The following is a 14,196-nucleotide window of genomic DNA, read 5'->3' on the forward strand; positions in this document are numbered from 1 at the left end:
ACCCCCTTCGCATATTTAAAATAAGTGAAAATCCTTGTAACAATGCATAAACACAAAAATATTACAATTTTTTTCGTAAATGAAACCTCTAGTGTTCAGTTTTCTTGAAGACAATATTTTAGAATAATAGGAAGAGTCAACAACGACGGGGCAAATATAATGAGAAGGACATATTATTATTATTATTATTATACATAAAGCGCGCGGAGTAGCACCATTTGATTACTAAAAGGGAGAAATGATGCACCCCGGAGTGTCGTTAAAAGCTTGGTGCTTACGAGATTAGGAAGGAATATGGTTGCCGGTTTCTCAAGCCCACCCGCCTCAAATGGGAATTGAAAACAATAGGATGGCGATCTTATACTACTGTCTTTCGTGAGTCATGGACGAACTACATTGTATAGATACAGAATATTATAAACATATAAAATTAAATCATTTCATAAGCGGTATTGAACACGAATGAGTATAAGATTCTATACAAAACTTTACTCTATAAAAAAATGTATACTACAAAACCAACACTCCACAAGGTAGTATATTATTTATGACAAATCGTGAAGTTTGATTAAACTGAATTCACCATCATAAACGGTAGTCTTCCAAAAGTTAACAAAACCGTCCGTTAAGATCCTATATGGTGTTGAAACAAAGTAGACGATATTATAATGTGCATGTAAAAAAAAAAAACGTACCATGACAACGGATTAACGAGGGTCGCGATCGTCAGTGCTTTCGCTCGCTGTCTACTTCCCTCCAGGCTTGAGTTAGCCCACCGTACACACTTCATCTGCTACAACAAATTAAGTAAGCTGAAATTAATATGAGCAATTATTATATTGTAATTTTGAATTAGCTGAATGTTTTGAGCTATAGTAAAAGGATTTTGATATTAAAGAAAACATAACACATATACACGACAGAAGTAATGACCCTGGGCCACACAGTGTGTTAATTTTAAAAGTACGTTTTCGTGTTGTTGAAGAAAACGCAAACGATGACCTTCAAAAATGTAACAATTACATTTGTAAGTTTTAAAAAATATATATTTTGCTTTATTTAATTGAAATTACTTTTTTCTAATAAAAAAATTTCCATTTTAAGAAAACTCATAAACGGTAGAGAAAATACACAATAATGTTTTAAGTGATCAAAGTTTATAGAAACTTGCTATAATCACAGTAAAATTCGTGGACGGACGAGTACGAAAATTTGTCGCAAATTAATTATTGATCAGTGAAATCTGGTGAGATACTAAAACTCAGTGATTTGACTGCGGTGAACACAGCTGAGTAGAACATCAAAGGATATTTGCAGATGATAGTTGTAAATTACGTGAATTAGGTACTTAATGAGTATTAGTCTTACTTGTTTATTTTACAATTTAAAGAATACTTAAGAATTAGGTAAAATTTATAAATTGGAAATATTTTTAAACTATAAAAATGCCACACAATAATTGAAACAAACCGATTAAAAATAATTTAAATTTTTGAACTATTACACAATACAAATTTAGACGTTGTAAAGACGTTATATTATATAACTGTCACAATGTGTGATGATCATTACAATTATTATATTATTTAATATGCCAAAAAGTTAATTAAATGAGTGATTATAAACATGCGTGTACTTATTCGTTGTTTTTTAAATCTTTGAAACCAAAACTATAATACAGTATAAATAATTTAATATTTTTATAAATTATTACAATTTCGTAGGTACCTAATTAATAATACACTCAACTATTATTATTAATTATTCAATAAACAATATAAAAATATATTTCTATAAAAATAATGTAATTTTTTGAAATAGACATTTCTGTAATTCCAATTGAGTTTATTCTATGGTAATGTTGTCTAACCCATTTAACTAATATTCCATCATTGAGACACGGTCACACGGTTGGACAAGAAAAAATATACTGACAGCGTTGTCACACCGATCGGACACAAATTTCAAATTCATGCCATCACCAGTCATTGTTATTATCAGATCTACCCTGAACAACAAATGAGGACGTTCCGTTCTGGCTCAATGTTTTACGGGGCCAATTGGTTACCAATTTTCAAAATTGTTTTATACATTTTTATTAAGTGAGCACATCAAATATGACCACAGTATGATCGTTGATGTTTTTCGTAAAATTTAATTGTATCGTTAAATTTAACTAATTATTTTATTAACGACACCCTGATACTATATTATTATATTATTTGCTTATAAAAAAAAAAAACTATATTAATACGACATTCTTGTTCAAATTAAGAATTAACCAACAAACATATTATATTTACGAATTTCCAACTTCAATATAATTTTCTTTTTATTGAGACGTTGATTAATTTTGTCAAAATTCTATCTTAAAATTCATATATATATAAAAAAAAAAAATTACATAATATTATGTAATATTATGTTTTTTAATATTTTTACTCTATTATAAGCACAAATTATAATGTATGATCTTATATTTGACCTACCCAATAACTGTTTACAACTACTTATCTTGTATTACAAGACACAATATAAAAACAAATACATACCTATCATTGTCATACAAATTAATTAATCACTCCACTCAGAATCTAAAATAAAATTTTCAATAACAATTTTTTAGGATTTATCCAATCTGTTTCCTTATAGTAAAACACTGGGGAATAGCTCATTTAAACTGGAACACTCGTGCACATACATGGGCTTCGCAATATAAAAATTATTTCCAATTTGGGACACATACGGCTCATACTTTTTTATGAACACACTCAAGACATTATCCAGTATCCACTTATTATTTAGGGACGCACATAGGTGATCCCAGAAGTCACAGGGTACAAGTAAGTAATCCTTTAAGTATTATAACTTATAAGTAATCTCAAGACTATATTTAAACATTTTTAAAAATCACAATTTGAATAAATTCAATATCTATTATATAAAAAAATGGAGGCCGAGCATGCTTAAAAAAACAACTTGTATAACGTAATATGTATTATTTTTTTTTAATTAATTGACAACATTAATATTTAAAATTTCTAAAATTTGACGTAATCCCATTTTAGAATGTTCATTTTTACCTTTTTTGCAATATCGAAGAAAACTCTTTTTGTTTATATACAATTTAAAATCATTACACACCAATAACTAAAACAATAATTTTAAATGGAGGCGTATTCAATTATAACTTAAAATGTATTTAAAGTTCTGACAATGAAATGTTGTGAATATCTTTTTAATTAGTAATTTATTATTTGTTACTTTATTAAATTTTTAATTGGTTAAAAGTTACGATTATATCTTATCACCAAAAAGCAATGATATTTAATGCCCAAAATTAACTTCGAAGTTATTGATGATTTCTGGTATTTTAGTTTGTTCAAAACATTCTTTATTATTTATATCTACTATTTTTTAATAGGGCCAATTGAATTACTAATTTTGACACGTGACGTTTTTATTAGTCCTAGTTTAGATATTATAAAATTATAATCGTTTTAATTCAAAATCACTTAAATAAATAGTAAATAAAATATATCAAAAATATTAATTGGTAATATTTACATCAACTATGGTAAAAATTGCATAGGTTATATGACCTACATGATGTGCTGGTAAAAAGTTATAATTATATCATTATCCATAATTGGCATAACCAATCATAGAAATATAGAAATATTACTGTTCACTATCATACATTTTTAAACACATACACGCAGAAACAGTAATATAATACACAACACAGGGAACGTAAATAATAATAATACTATTATATTAATTCATTGAATTTTATTAACAGACATTTGACATTATATCATGCATTACAATATACCCTGATTCTTGGTATTTTGTTTATAATATATTTTTTTTTTTAATAATAATTAACGAGGAAGAAACTAATTTTTTTTGGGATCAAATGCATAAAAAAAAAAAAAATTTCTTAAGTACCTACTACTGTATTGCCTCCGGGTTTCCTAGGATTTTATTGACTTATATTTTAAGCGAAAATAATAACCACTTGAGGGAAACTCACATCATTATAATAAATAATAATAAAATAGATCAATTCATCGGATACCTATATGATAATAGTACCCATAAACATTTAAATACGTTGTTGGAAACTTAATAATTTTCTATTAAATATACATATACGAAATAACAAATTATTGTATAGAATTTTGAACAGTTTCTTATTTATTCGATAGATATAGATAATTATTAAACTTTAATAAATTTCCACTAACCTGCAGCATAAATGTAAATTAATCAAATTAACGTGCAACATTAAACACGAATATAATATTATTACGTAAATGGATAGTGCGCTATGCATAATATTGTTATGACGGTGACAAGATATTGACTATAGTCACTGTTATATGTACTACTGTAACAGCTGTGTCTTGTGAATAAACCGCATCCAAACAATAATATCATGATTGTTTGACTAAACTCAACGAGTGAATTTAAATTTTAATAAATAATGATATTTTACCATGATATCTGTTGATCGTTAAAGCGGAACAGCCACAGAGTTGCTTTCTGAGATGTTTGTATGATGCGCGTATTGCCGAGGCAAGTGTAAGTGGGTTACAGATGACAATTTTTTGTCAGATAAGTAAATAAATAAATAAAAAAGTTTCATGTCAGGCGTAAAAACAAAAAAAACATAATATATATACAACAACGTATGTACATACCTACCTACCAGTAGTTATTTCGGTGTGCCGTAGTGTATTTGACTGTTAATTTTTTATTTTTATTCTGGAAGCAATCGAAAACATCAAATAACTAGTGTTTAACTTCGAGCGAGTATTATAGCGCGTCGTTATTTCAAAAAACTTTAGTGAAATAATAGCTATGATGCGCGTAATTGGATCATCTATTGAATGTTCTATTTATAGTTGATGTAAACGTGTGCGCAATATTCACTCTTATTGTTAATAGCTAATTGTCAGTCGGTGACAAATGATTATGTTAAGGACCATAATAAATAATATACTATATTATTTCTGTAACTCAACAGTATGTTTCACATAGGTGATGCCGCGTGCCGTAACAATAGTTTTGTGAAAATTAAAATATGACGAGTTTTAAAAAAACTTTAAAACTAGGTACTGACCTACACTCTGTCTATAATATAGACATATACCAGGGAGCAAAATGTTAAGTATGAATTTCTACACTATTACCAAATTTTGTGGATTTTCGCAATTCTCATCAACACATTTTTTTGTATTTTATTAGTTAACGTAAATCATAGATTTGTATTTTTTGATAGTAAATAGGTAATGAGATAGTAGTTTTTTTATGATTGAGCAAGTTCAATATGAATAATATTAATCTTTTATTTTATACTTTTTCAATATCAAGTTTTGTAATAACAAACTAGTTTTAGACATAGGCACAAAAAAAAAGTAATGAAAATATTACATACCTATACTTGATGTATGCATAATTTTTGTTATTCAAACGTGAAACTACTGGGTAAAGATATACGCATATAAATATTTACCTAATTTTATAATTATGAAAATACATGTATTGTTTACGAGCTATAAAATAAAAACAGATTTCGTAAAAGATAAAAAAAATACGAAATATTTTTTTTATTGTCCTATTAATTTTATTATTTGCACGATACCGCATTATTTGTTCATAGAACTTATATTTTGTAATTTAAATTTTAAGAGATTGATCGTGAAATTTGTTGTACTGATTACAATAGGTATTTGGAAAGCAGTGGTTGACACATTTAGTATATATAATTACGTGTAGTAGTATATCTACGCAGCTCATCGTTTCGTCTTTATGTGTCTGTAGGCCTGGTGATGTCATTTTATTAGTGAGGATGCGTTAGGTACGTCTTTAGTACTTAGTACTTTCTGTCTATATTGGATAATAGTTTAATTTTTGTGCCAATGAAATGATGGTATAATTTTTCGTTGCATTATGATTCGATCGTCAATCGTTTAAAAATAGTTATATTCATAAAACTAAATTATTAAGTTTCGATACATTTATAATATTTTGAACATTATAATATCATTATTATGCAGAACCTACCTATAGGTATTCATGAATGCAAACGTTAAAGTGCAACGTTTTAACGTCTTTGTAGGGTGGCGTAGAATATATATATTTTTCAATGTTGTCCACGTGACCATAACGTAGTTGCAACTTTGGCATGCCTTAAATTTGGCACAATTTAAAATAAAATTAAAATAGCATCTTGACATCTGTATGGCGAAGTGGTTCATCTTTATAATGCCAGTTATAATTATAGACTATATTTCGTATGGTTTATTTTTTTAAACGTATAATGAAACATTTTAAAGTTTTATTTGGTTTACTTTATATTTGTATACAAAAATATTTCAATCGATATGGCGTTCTGTTAAATTTTAAACACAGCATTTTAAATATTTATTTTTAGTTTCGTTATTAAGTTTTCAACTTATAAATTACTATAAATATATTCTATTTTAGTAAAACCATTTTTTGAAGTATTACTTTTATATAAACATCTTAATTACTGAGACACTCCGATACTACTTGTTTGAGTTTTAAATTAGACACACCAAAATTTTAAAAAACCGGTATCTTAAAAATAATTTTTAGTGATAAAAGAGAATTATAATAATTTGAACAACCGAAGTTTGTATCGTCACAGAACACAAATCCTTAAATGTCATGAACAATTTTGAGTTTGTATGTACGGTCTATAATTGTATTAGAAATTATAAAAATCATAATTTGAATAAATATATTATTATTATATTTAATATATTTAATGAAAAAAAAAAATGGGCAAAAAGGTGAGCATTTTTGGTAAATCATCCTGTATATACGTATAATATATGTGCGCACGCTAAAAGCTTTCGACTGTTTCAGATTTTTATTTCGTTTTTTTTTTCTCCCTGCCCGCGCGGACTTAGCAATAATATATATACATATATACCGTTTCGCGGGGGTGGTTCACACGACGTAGTTCGTGTATAACGTTGTAGTGAGGTACCGCCGTGTGCGGAGTTAGGGGATTGTGGTGTGGATGAGAGAGAGCGCTCAATAAAATGTCAACCAGTTTATCTTGAGTTATCGTCCTCACTTTTGTGTGTACGTCCGCGGGATTTACCGTCGGATCGCGGCAGTCCAAAAACGATACAGCGCCCGCGAATCGACACAGGCATGTGGGTGTGGTGGTGGGTGCTAGGCGCGCGCGAGTATTGGTTACTGGCGCCACGCGGGCGTGCGGGGTCGTCTTCTCCTTCCAGACAAAAAACTTACATGCTGCGACGACGATCTCTCCCACCCATCGACCTACACCCCTCCGGGTCTTGCCCCGCCGGTATAGGTATACACTAGCTGACTTAAAACCTTGTCGAAATCTTTATTTATTCGCACGCCGCCGAATTTACACCAGCGCGCGACCCCCACCTACCCTCAACGCCGCCGTGAACATATTATTATACGTCCCTTATACTCGTTGTATGTACGTGTATATATATTTTATATATACAACTGTATATACATGTATATTGTGTGTATATCCGCGGTACCTACGTTTTAGATTGCCACTTTTCTTTTAACCGTTTTTTTCCTACACTTTTCCGCACGTGTGTGTATATATTTCACGAACACACGCGATTCGAGTCGCGATATATTATTGTTATATAGTGTCCCCCCAGTGCTGCAGGTTTTAACAGTCAAACGTTTTGTGGCAGTGGCGGAGGAGCACGAAAGAAATCGCGTGGCAGTCGAAATCTAGACCAGCTATATTTTATTTGCGTTTCGTCCGTTTTTGCGACAATCTTTCCGTACAACTACTATAGTCTACGTCGAGCTGCTCCTCACTCGAGTACGTTATATTGCAATACAATAATTTACTATCGGAATCCAATCATACTACCCAGAGACTTGTCGATCACGTTTCGGGCATCAATATCTGTACAATGCGTAACCCTACTATATTTTGTTTACATACACAAATATATATTTTCATATTGACATGACGTTTGACCGTTGGCATATACTAAACGATAATAGACTGTATTTCAATATCGAGTATGGCATGTGGCGTTGTTATGGAATTTCTTTGATTTTATGACTATCGATTTTAAATATTGAAATTATTTCGTGTTTAAATTTGTTGTGCATCCTGTTGTGTTCTCTCGTCTCCGTTTTCACAACACTTTACTTTCTTCTCATTCCTTTAAGTTTTCATTGAACGATTCCCCGATTCTCCTTTCTGCACACTCCACAATGACCCTATGGTTTATGACATTACCCACCTAATCGTCACTTGCTCTAGTCTATCACCTCAGCATGAGCTACGATTATCACATTCCAATTTCTCTAAAATTCATTTTGACATAGAAAGTATCCTTTCAAACATACAAACATCAAAAATATTATCTTTTTAACTATACAGGCTTTTTAATTTAGTTTTATATTTTCTTCTTTATTTTTTATAAATAATTTATAATTCCCTTAAGTTTCATTATACCTAATTATTAAAATTAATTGTAATACGCAGTTAAAATTAAAAAAAAAAAATTGTCGTATTTTATATATTTAATGACTTATTAATAAAATCACGCGTGCCCGAAATAAACCTCTTGTATTACAGTGGATTATTAGCCACACTAGTATAATACTTATTCTGCTAAACTCGGCTTGTCTCGTGCCCAATAAATTATTATAAATTAATAATATGTACTAAACAATTAAAACTAAACACGAATACACTAATAATTAAATTTTCTGTCACAGAGTATATTTTTATTTTGACCCCTCCCCACCACTACTTGAATCCAAATACCCATCTAAGTCTCCGTTGTATAATAAAACATATACGTGCCAGATTAATCGGCATAAATTGCGTGTAATTAATCCCCCTAATTTATGGATACTTGTGCGACCCATAGAACCTTTATACAAATTATACATATACAGTAAATTATAGGTATATATGCAATTTTATACGTGCACGAACTTATGCTAAATATAAGCATGACTGTATAATATGTATTATAATATATGAATAAAAAATATAAATAATAATAATATAATATAAATCGAATAGTTTACAATTAACGCATCACCAGTACCGTAGCATACGACGAGAGTGCATGCCATTATAAATACATTTTGCTTGGTATATTGTGTTACGGACAACACGAGTTTATGGTTAAATCTATCGTATTGTGCTACCGAAAACTTTTGGCGCGCACACGCGCGTGTCGTCTATCTGTCTGCCGGAAAGTTATAAACACGGTTTTTTCCTAACGTTACCATTCGGCTAAGTGTCACAGCACTATAGTGTGATTACAGGGCCGTTATTTAAAACTAATCTCCCTGAATAACATGTTCGTTATATAACTAGCTAGTGACTTGTCGTAAATACCGACTCTTCACATATCCCTTGTGCGATGTCGAAAACACCAAGTGTATCATCCGTTTAAAACTAATATGGCTTAATGTTACATTACACGGGGTCTTTCCTAATCCTCGTTAACAATAATAAACGTCTGTATAGTAACAATATAGTAGGTAATATCCCATTAGCCCAAGTCACATACCATGTAAATTTGCTCGAGTACGTATTTTTTACAATTTTTTATTCAAACATAAATATAATTATAACCATGGGTTTTTACCGACTGACGGGCCAGGGGCGATTAACAATACTTATGGATCATAGCAAAAGAAAATAATAATACATATTATATATATTGTTTAGGTACATTTACTCCATTAACCAAATTTAATAAATCAATATTATATTATTATATAAATATAAAAAATGGATCAATAAAATTAAAATCAAAAAGTTCTCTATTATTATATCGATACCGGTTTTGATTTAAGTTTCTAAGAAAATCAAAAAAGGGTTTCGTAAAGGTTCCCGTTCCTATATTTTCAAAAGTTTTCGGTTAAAAAAACTGATATTTTTATATTTAATACCAAACCCTGATTGTGGGTAACCGTAAGTTTTAATGAAGTGCATTATTACGAATAAACCAAGGAGCATTTGAAATTGTCCTCAGAACTTTTGATTGAAAAACTTATGAGTTTTAGGCGTTTTAGCACAACTGTCCCGTACTGTTGGGGTTACAATGCTGCATATAATAACATAAGGATTTACTGATTTAGTATGAACAAATATTTTCAACTTGGTAGTTTTGGTAAGTGTGCCGCGATGCATATAATATTTTTAACCTTTATTGGAAAATGCAAGTCAATTTAAGAGTGTTTTAAATTTTAAATTCCTCAATCAACTCTCAAAACGATCGCTTATTAGTTAGATAATAACTGTATAGTTATTATAATGTAAGACTATCGAAAGGTCCAAAAATAAATCATACATATGCATTTCTTTTTCTTTTTGCTAAGTGCGTGTTATTTTATAACTGCGTGTATATTTAGTACATTTTTAGAGCATTTGACGTTGAGCTCTACACAGCGACAAATATATAACTACCGAAATAAATATTCACTAGTAAAGTTTTAGTTCTGCCGGTAAAATGTCACGGAATAAACAATTACGACCATACCAGCAAACTATATGTTTATACTTATGTATTATGTACGTACGAAATGGTTGCATATTACATAGTAGTACCTATCTACAATACACTATACATATATTATAATATGTGCATGTGTGCTATTTCCGACATCGTATAATTTAGTCGATTACGGAAACCGGATCTCGCACTAACACCCGCACAATATTATATAACACTATGTACATTATAATATGTATTATATATTATATAGGTATGTGTGTGCTCAATAACAATAATTATCGTCAATTAACATCTACTTATCGTAATATGGTACTAACGATGTCTATGTATAGTAGTGATGAGCAGTTATAGGTTAGATAATCTGAGTAGATGGCAATCAGATGGCAGGTTTATCAATACATTAGTCAAACGATAATATAGTATTATTTTTATTTTTAGATTCTGAATGCAGCGGCGATGATAAGCGAAAGCGAACCGAAAGTATCAAGTTGTTTACAGTTCGGCTCATTATCGATTAGAAAGCTGACACCGCCAACAGTAAGCGGCAGTGTTTTAAAGTTCGATTATTTTTCCGATGGTTTTTTTGTTTTTTTTTTTTTTTGGAAATATTATATATTATCGAAATTCGAAAACTTTTTTTACAACGGTACAGAATGGATTGCTTCTTACTTGAAACAAATTGATTTAAGATTTAAAATCACTTTTTATTATTTAATTTTTATCTTACAGTTCGTTAAAAACAATGCCTTGTTATTAAGATAGTATTAATATTTTTTCTCTGCGTTCTGGTTTAGTAGTAAAACGTATTATCCATTATGTTTTTAATCTATACATATTTTCGATATTTTTGTTTTATACATATTTATTTGGCGCATGTATATTATGATAATTTAAGTATCCAAGTAACGATCGAAAAATACACTTATTGTAATGATATTATACATTATACATGTATAGTCAGTGATCTGATCTCTAATAGATTTAAAACTAAAAAGTTTATAATAATATGTACATAAAAATACAACTTATCGCTACTTGAGCAAGTTTCAAAGTGTATAACTTTAAGCAAAAAATCTAAAAATAATGATGTTTCGTTTTATAATAAAATGTACAACTGTAAAACAAAAGTGCCATTTAAGTCCAAAGTTAACACATATAATTGATAGGATGATCATTAATATCTTTTTCTTAAATATTTTTCAGTAATCAAATTAAAGTATTTCAATATAGTTCCTTTTGGTTTTAGCTAATTTGTTTGAATAAAACAGTAGTTTAACGTAATCTGTTAACGCACCTCGTTCAGTTCATTTAACTTGGAAATAAGATAAACACGATAATTATTATTATAATGATGCTTGTTAATTGTTAAGTGAATTAATAATTTTTAATTACTTGAAATGTTTTACTATCACGAATCTTAATCTTAAAAGAGACTCATTTTTTGTTTTAACTTAAAAATTCGGAAAACATTTTGTTAAATTGGATTTATCTGGGACTGTATTTTTATTTGGAAATATAATTTGAAAGGAAAGTACTAGTATTTACTTAAAAAGTATGAATTTGTAAATTAAACCGTTTGTAAATATTATTTTGAGTTTGTATTTATTTAAAACAAATTTTGTCGGAATAGGATTAGCTCGAAAACATATGGTTGGAAAAGTATTTGTTCGGAAAGGTATAATACCGTAACCTAATATTATACATGAAAGTAAATTTCTGAACAACTAGGATTTCGATAAAATTAATTTTTAGTTTATTACAGTGTCACATTGATATCATCCTATAATCACATAATGTACAAGAAGTCATATCCCATCTAATAAGATTGTTGATAAACGATAATACTTTATAAATAAAAAGAACTTTTTAATAAGAAGATTACTCTGTATTTTTTTTCAAGTAAATCACTCTTATAATATTCCAAACTTGACGTATTATTTATTTTTCCCAAATGAAGTCGATCATTTTCTAGTTTTTATAATTATTTTCGTTTTTTTTTTTTTACTGCTTTTCCATTGTTCTTGAATGATACATTCTATTAATTCATAACTTAAGTTATTATTAATAAAGTTAAAAACTTTACTTTACACAAATTATCTAAGAACGATAATCACATATGCATATGAAAAATGGTATATTACCTTATATCACACATAAAATTCAAGAGATTGAAATTTTTCGGACACGTATGGAGAAGTATATTTTAACAGTGGACAGAAGCACATCAATTGAATTGGATTTCGAAAGGGAAAGATGGAAAGGATTGCTTGTGGTATCTCAGGTCGTACAAAGAACATTAAACTAAAGAAAGATAACGGTCCCAACAAAATATTATGTTTTCCATGTAATGGAAACTTCGATTGTAATGAAATATTTTTCAACAAATAGGAATACGGTTCACAACTATACCTACTTTACGTGTCCACCGTTTCTATATGATAAGTAAATGATAAAACTAATTATTATTATTAACGTTTCTATATTATTGTATATTTTAACAGCAAAACGGAAAAAAAGATCAATTAATTAATTAATGGTTATGAACTTTTACCCGGGAGAAGTCGGCTAATATAGCCTCGTACAATATCGTACGTATGATTTACGAGACGTGTTAATGATTTACGTAACTTTGTATTGATATAATAATAACGATATTATAAGTTATATAATGTTCCCATCTGCGCACATTAATTTTTGTCGCACGCTTATCGATTTTGTCATCAGCCATATTATATATATTTTATACAGCAGCTATACTAGCTATACTACCTAGACTACCAGACAACGTTTCTTCGACGATCGCAATTTTGTGTACACATCATATGATATACATTATCAAATAAAACAATATGTCATTGTTGGTATGTTCTACGTTTATACATAGGTAAGTAATCGTTTGAATTCGTGACTTTTTCGTCTATGATAAATTATTATTTTTTATGCGCGCGTGACGTGTCGTACGCGTGTGGCGACGTCGGTGTATGCATACAGCTAGGTAATTCATTCAAACATGTTCCCCCCCCATTTTATGATTTAGTTGTGTATTTATTTAAATACTGAATTTTCGTATTTCTATGTATACCTAGAACACATATTTTCGAATATTTATTAGATTTTTTTCCATGTCATTTAAGAAATGAATATAACAATGCAAATTTTTTTTTTTTTTATATATATATAAACTCGAAAATAAATTAATAAAGATATTACCTTTGTTACGATAAAATTTACAAGATGAAAGAGAAATGGCTTTACATAAAATATTTAAAACAAGACATAACGATAATACTTAGTCTAGTATTATACTTAGACAACTTTAAAACTCCAAAAATTAATTATAAAATGCTAATAGATTAATATTTATTACATATTATTGTAATTTCCAAATCATCATATAAAGGAATAATTATCCTTATAAAATAAAATTGAATAACTCAGAAATAACTGGATAAATTTCTATTTAGTTATACATTGAACTTTAAAATAAAAAATAAATTATTATAGCTTACAATAATAAAAAGTTAGATACAGTAAAAAGTTTTGAAAAAAAAGTTTGTATCGCCACACGACATCCCTTATTGACTTACGCATAACAAATCTAATAAATATTCGATAGTATGGTCACCAAGTAAATTTAAATTTCAAAAATCATAATTTA

General features: G+C 28.8%; 1 long non-coding RNA gene across 4 annotated transcripts in view; it reads left to right on the plus strand.

Annotated features, from left to right (window-relative positions):
• The window catches only part of LOC126550188 (uncharacterized), a 42,122-nt gene extending 29,752 nt beyond the window's left edge, over positions 1-12,370 (plus strand). For all 4 annotated transcript variants that reach the window (XR_007604225.1, XR_007604226.1, XR_007604224.1 and 1 more), the window contains one exon: positions 10,977-12,370. This is a non-coding gene — a long non-coding RNA (uncharacterized LOC126550188). The remainder of the gene's footprint in view (positions 1-10,976) is intronic.
• The last annotated feature ends 1,826 nt before the right edge of the window (positions 12,371-14,196 follow it).

This window comes from Aphis gossypii, chromosome 2, assembly GCF_020184175.1.
Source record: "Aphis gossypii isolate Hap1 chromosome 2, ASM2018417v2, whole genome shotgun sequence".
Taxonomy (NCBI): Eukaryota; Metazoa; Arthropoda; class Insecta; order Hemiptera; family Aphididae; genus Aphis; species Aphis gossypii.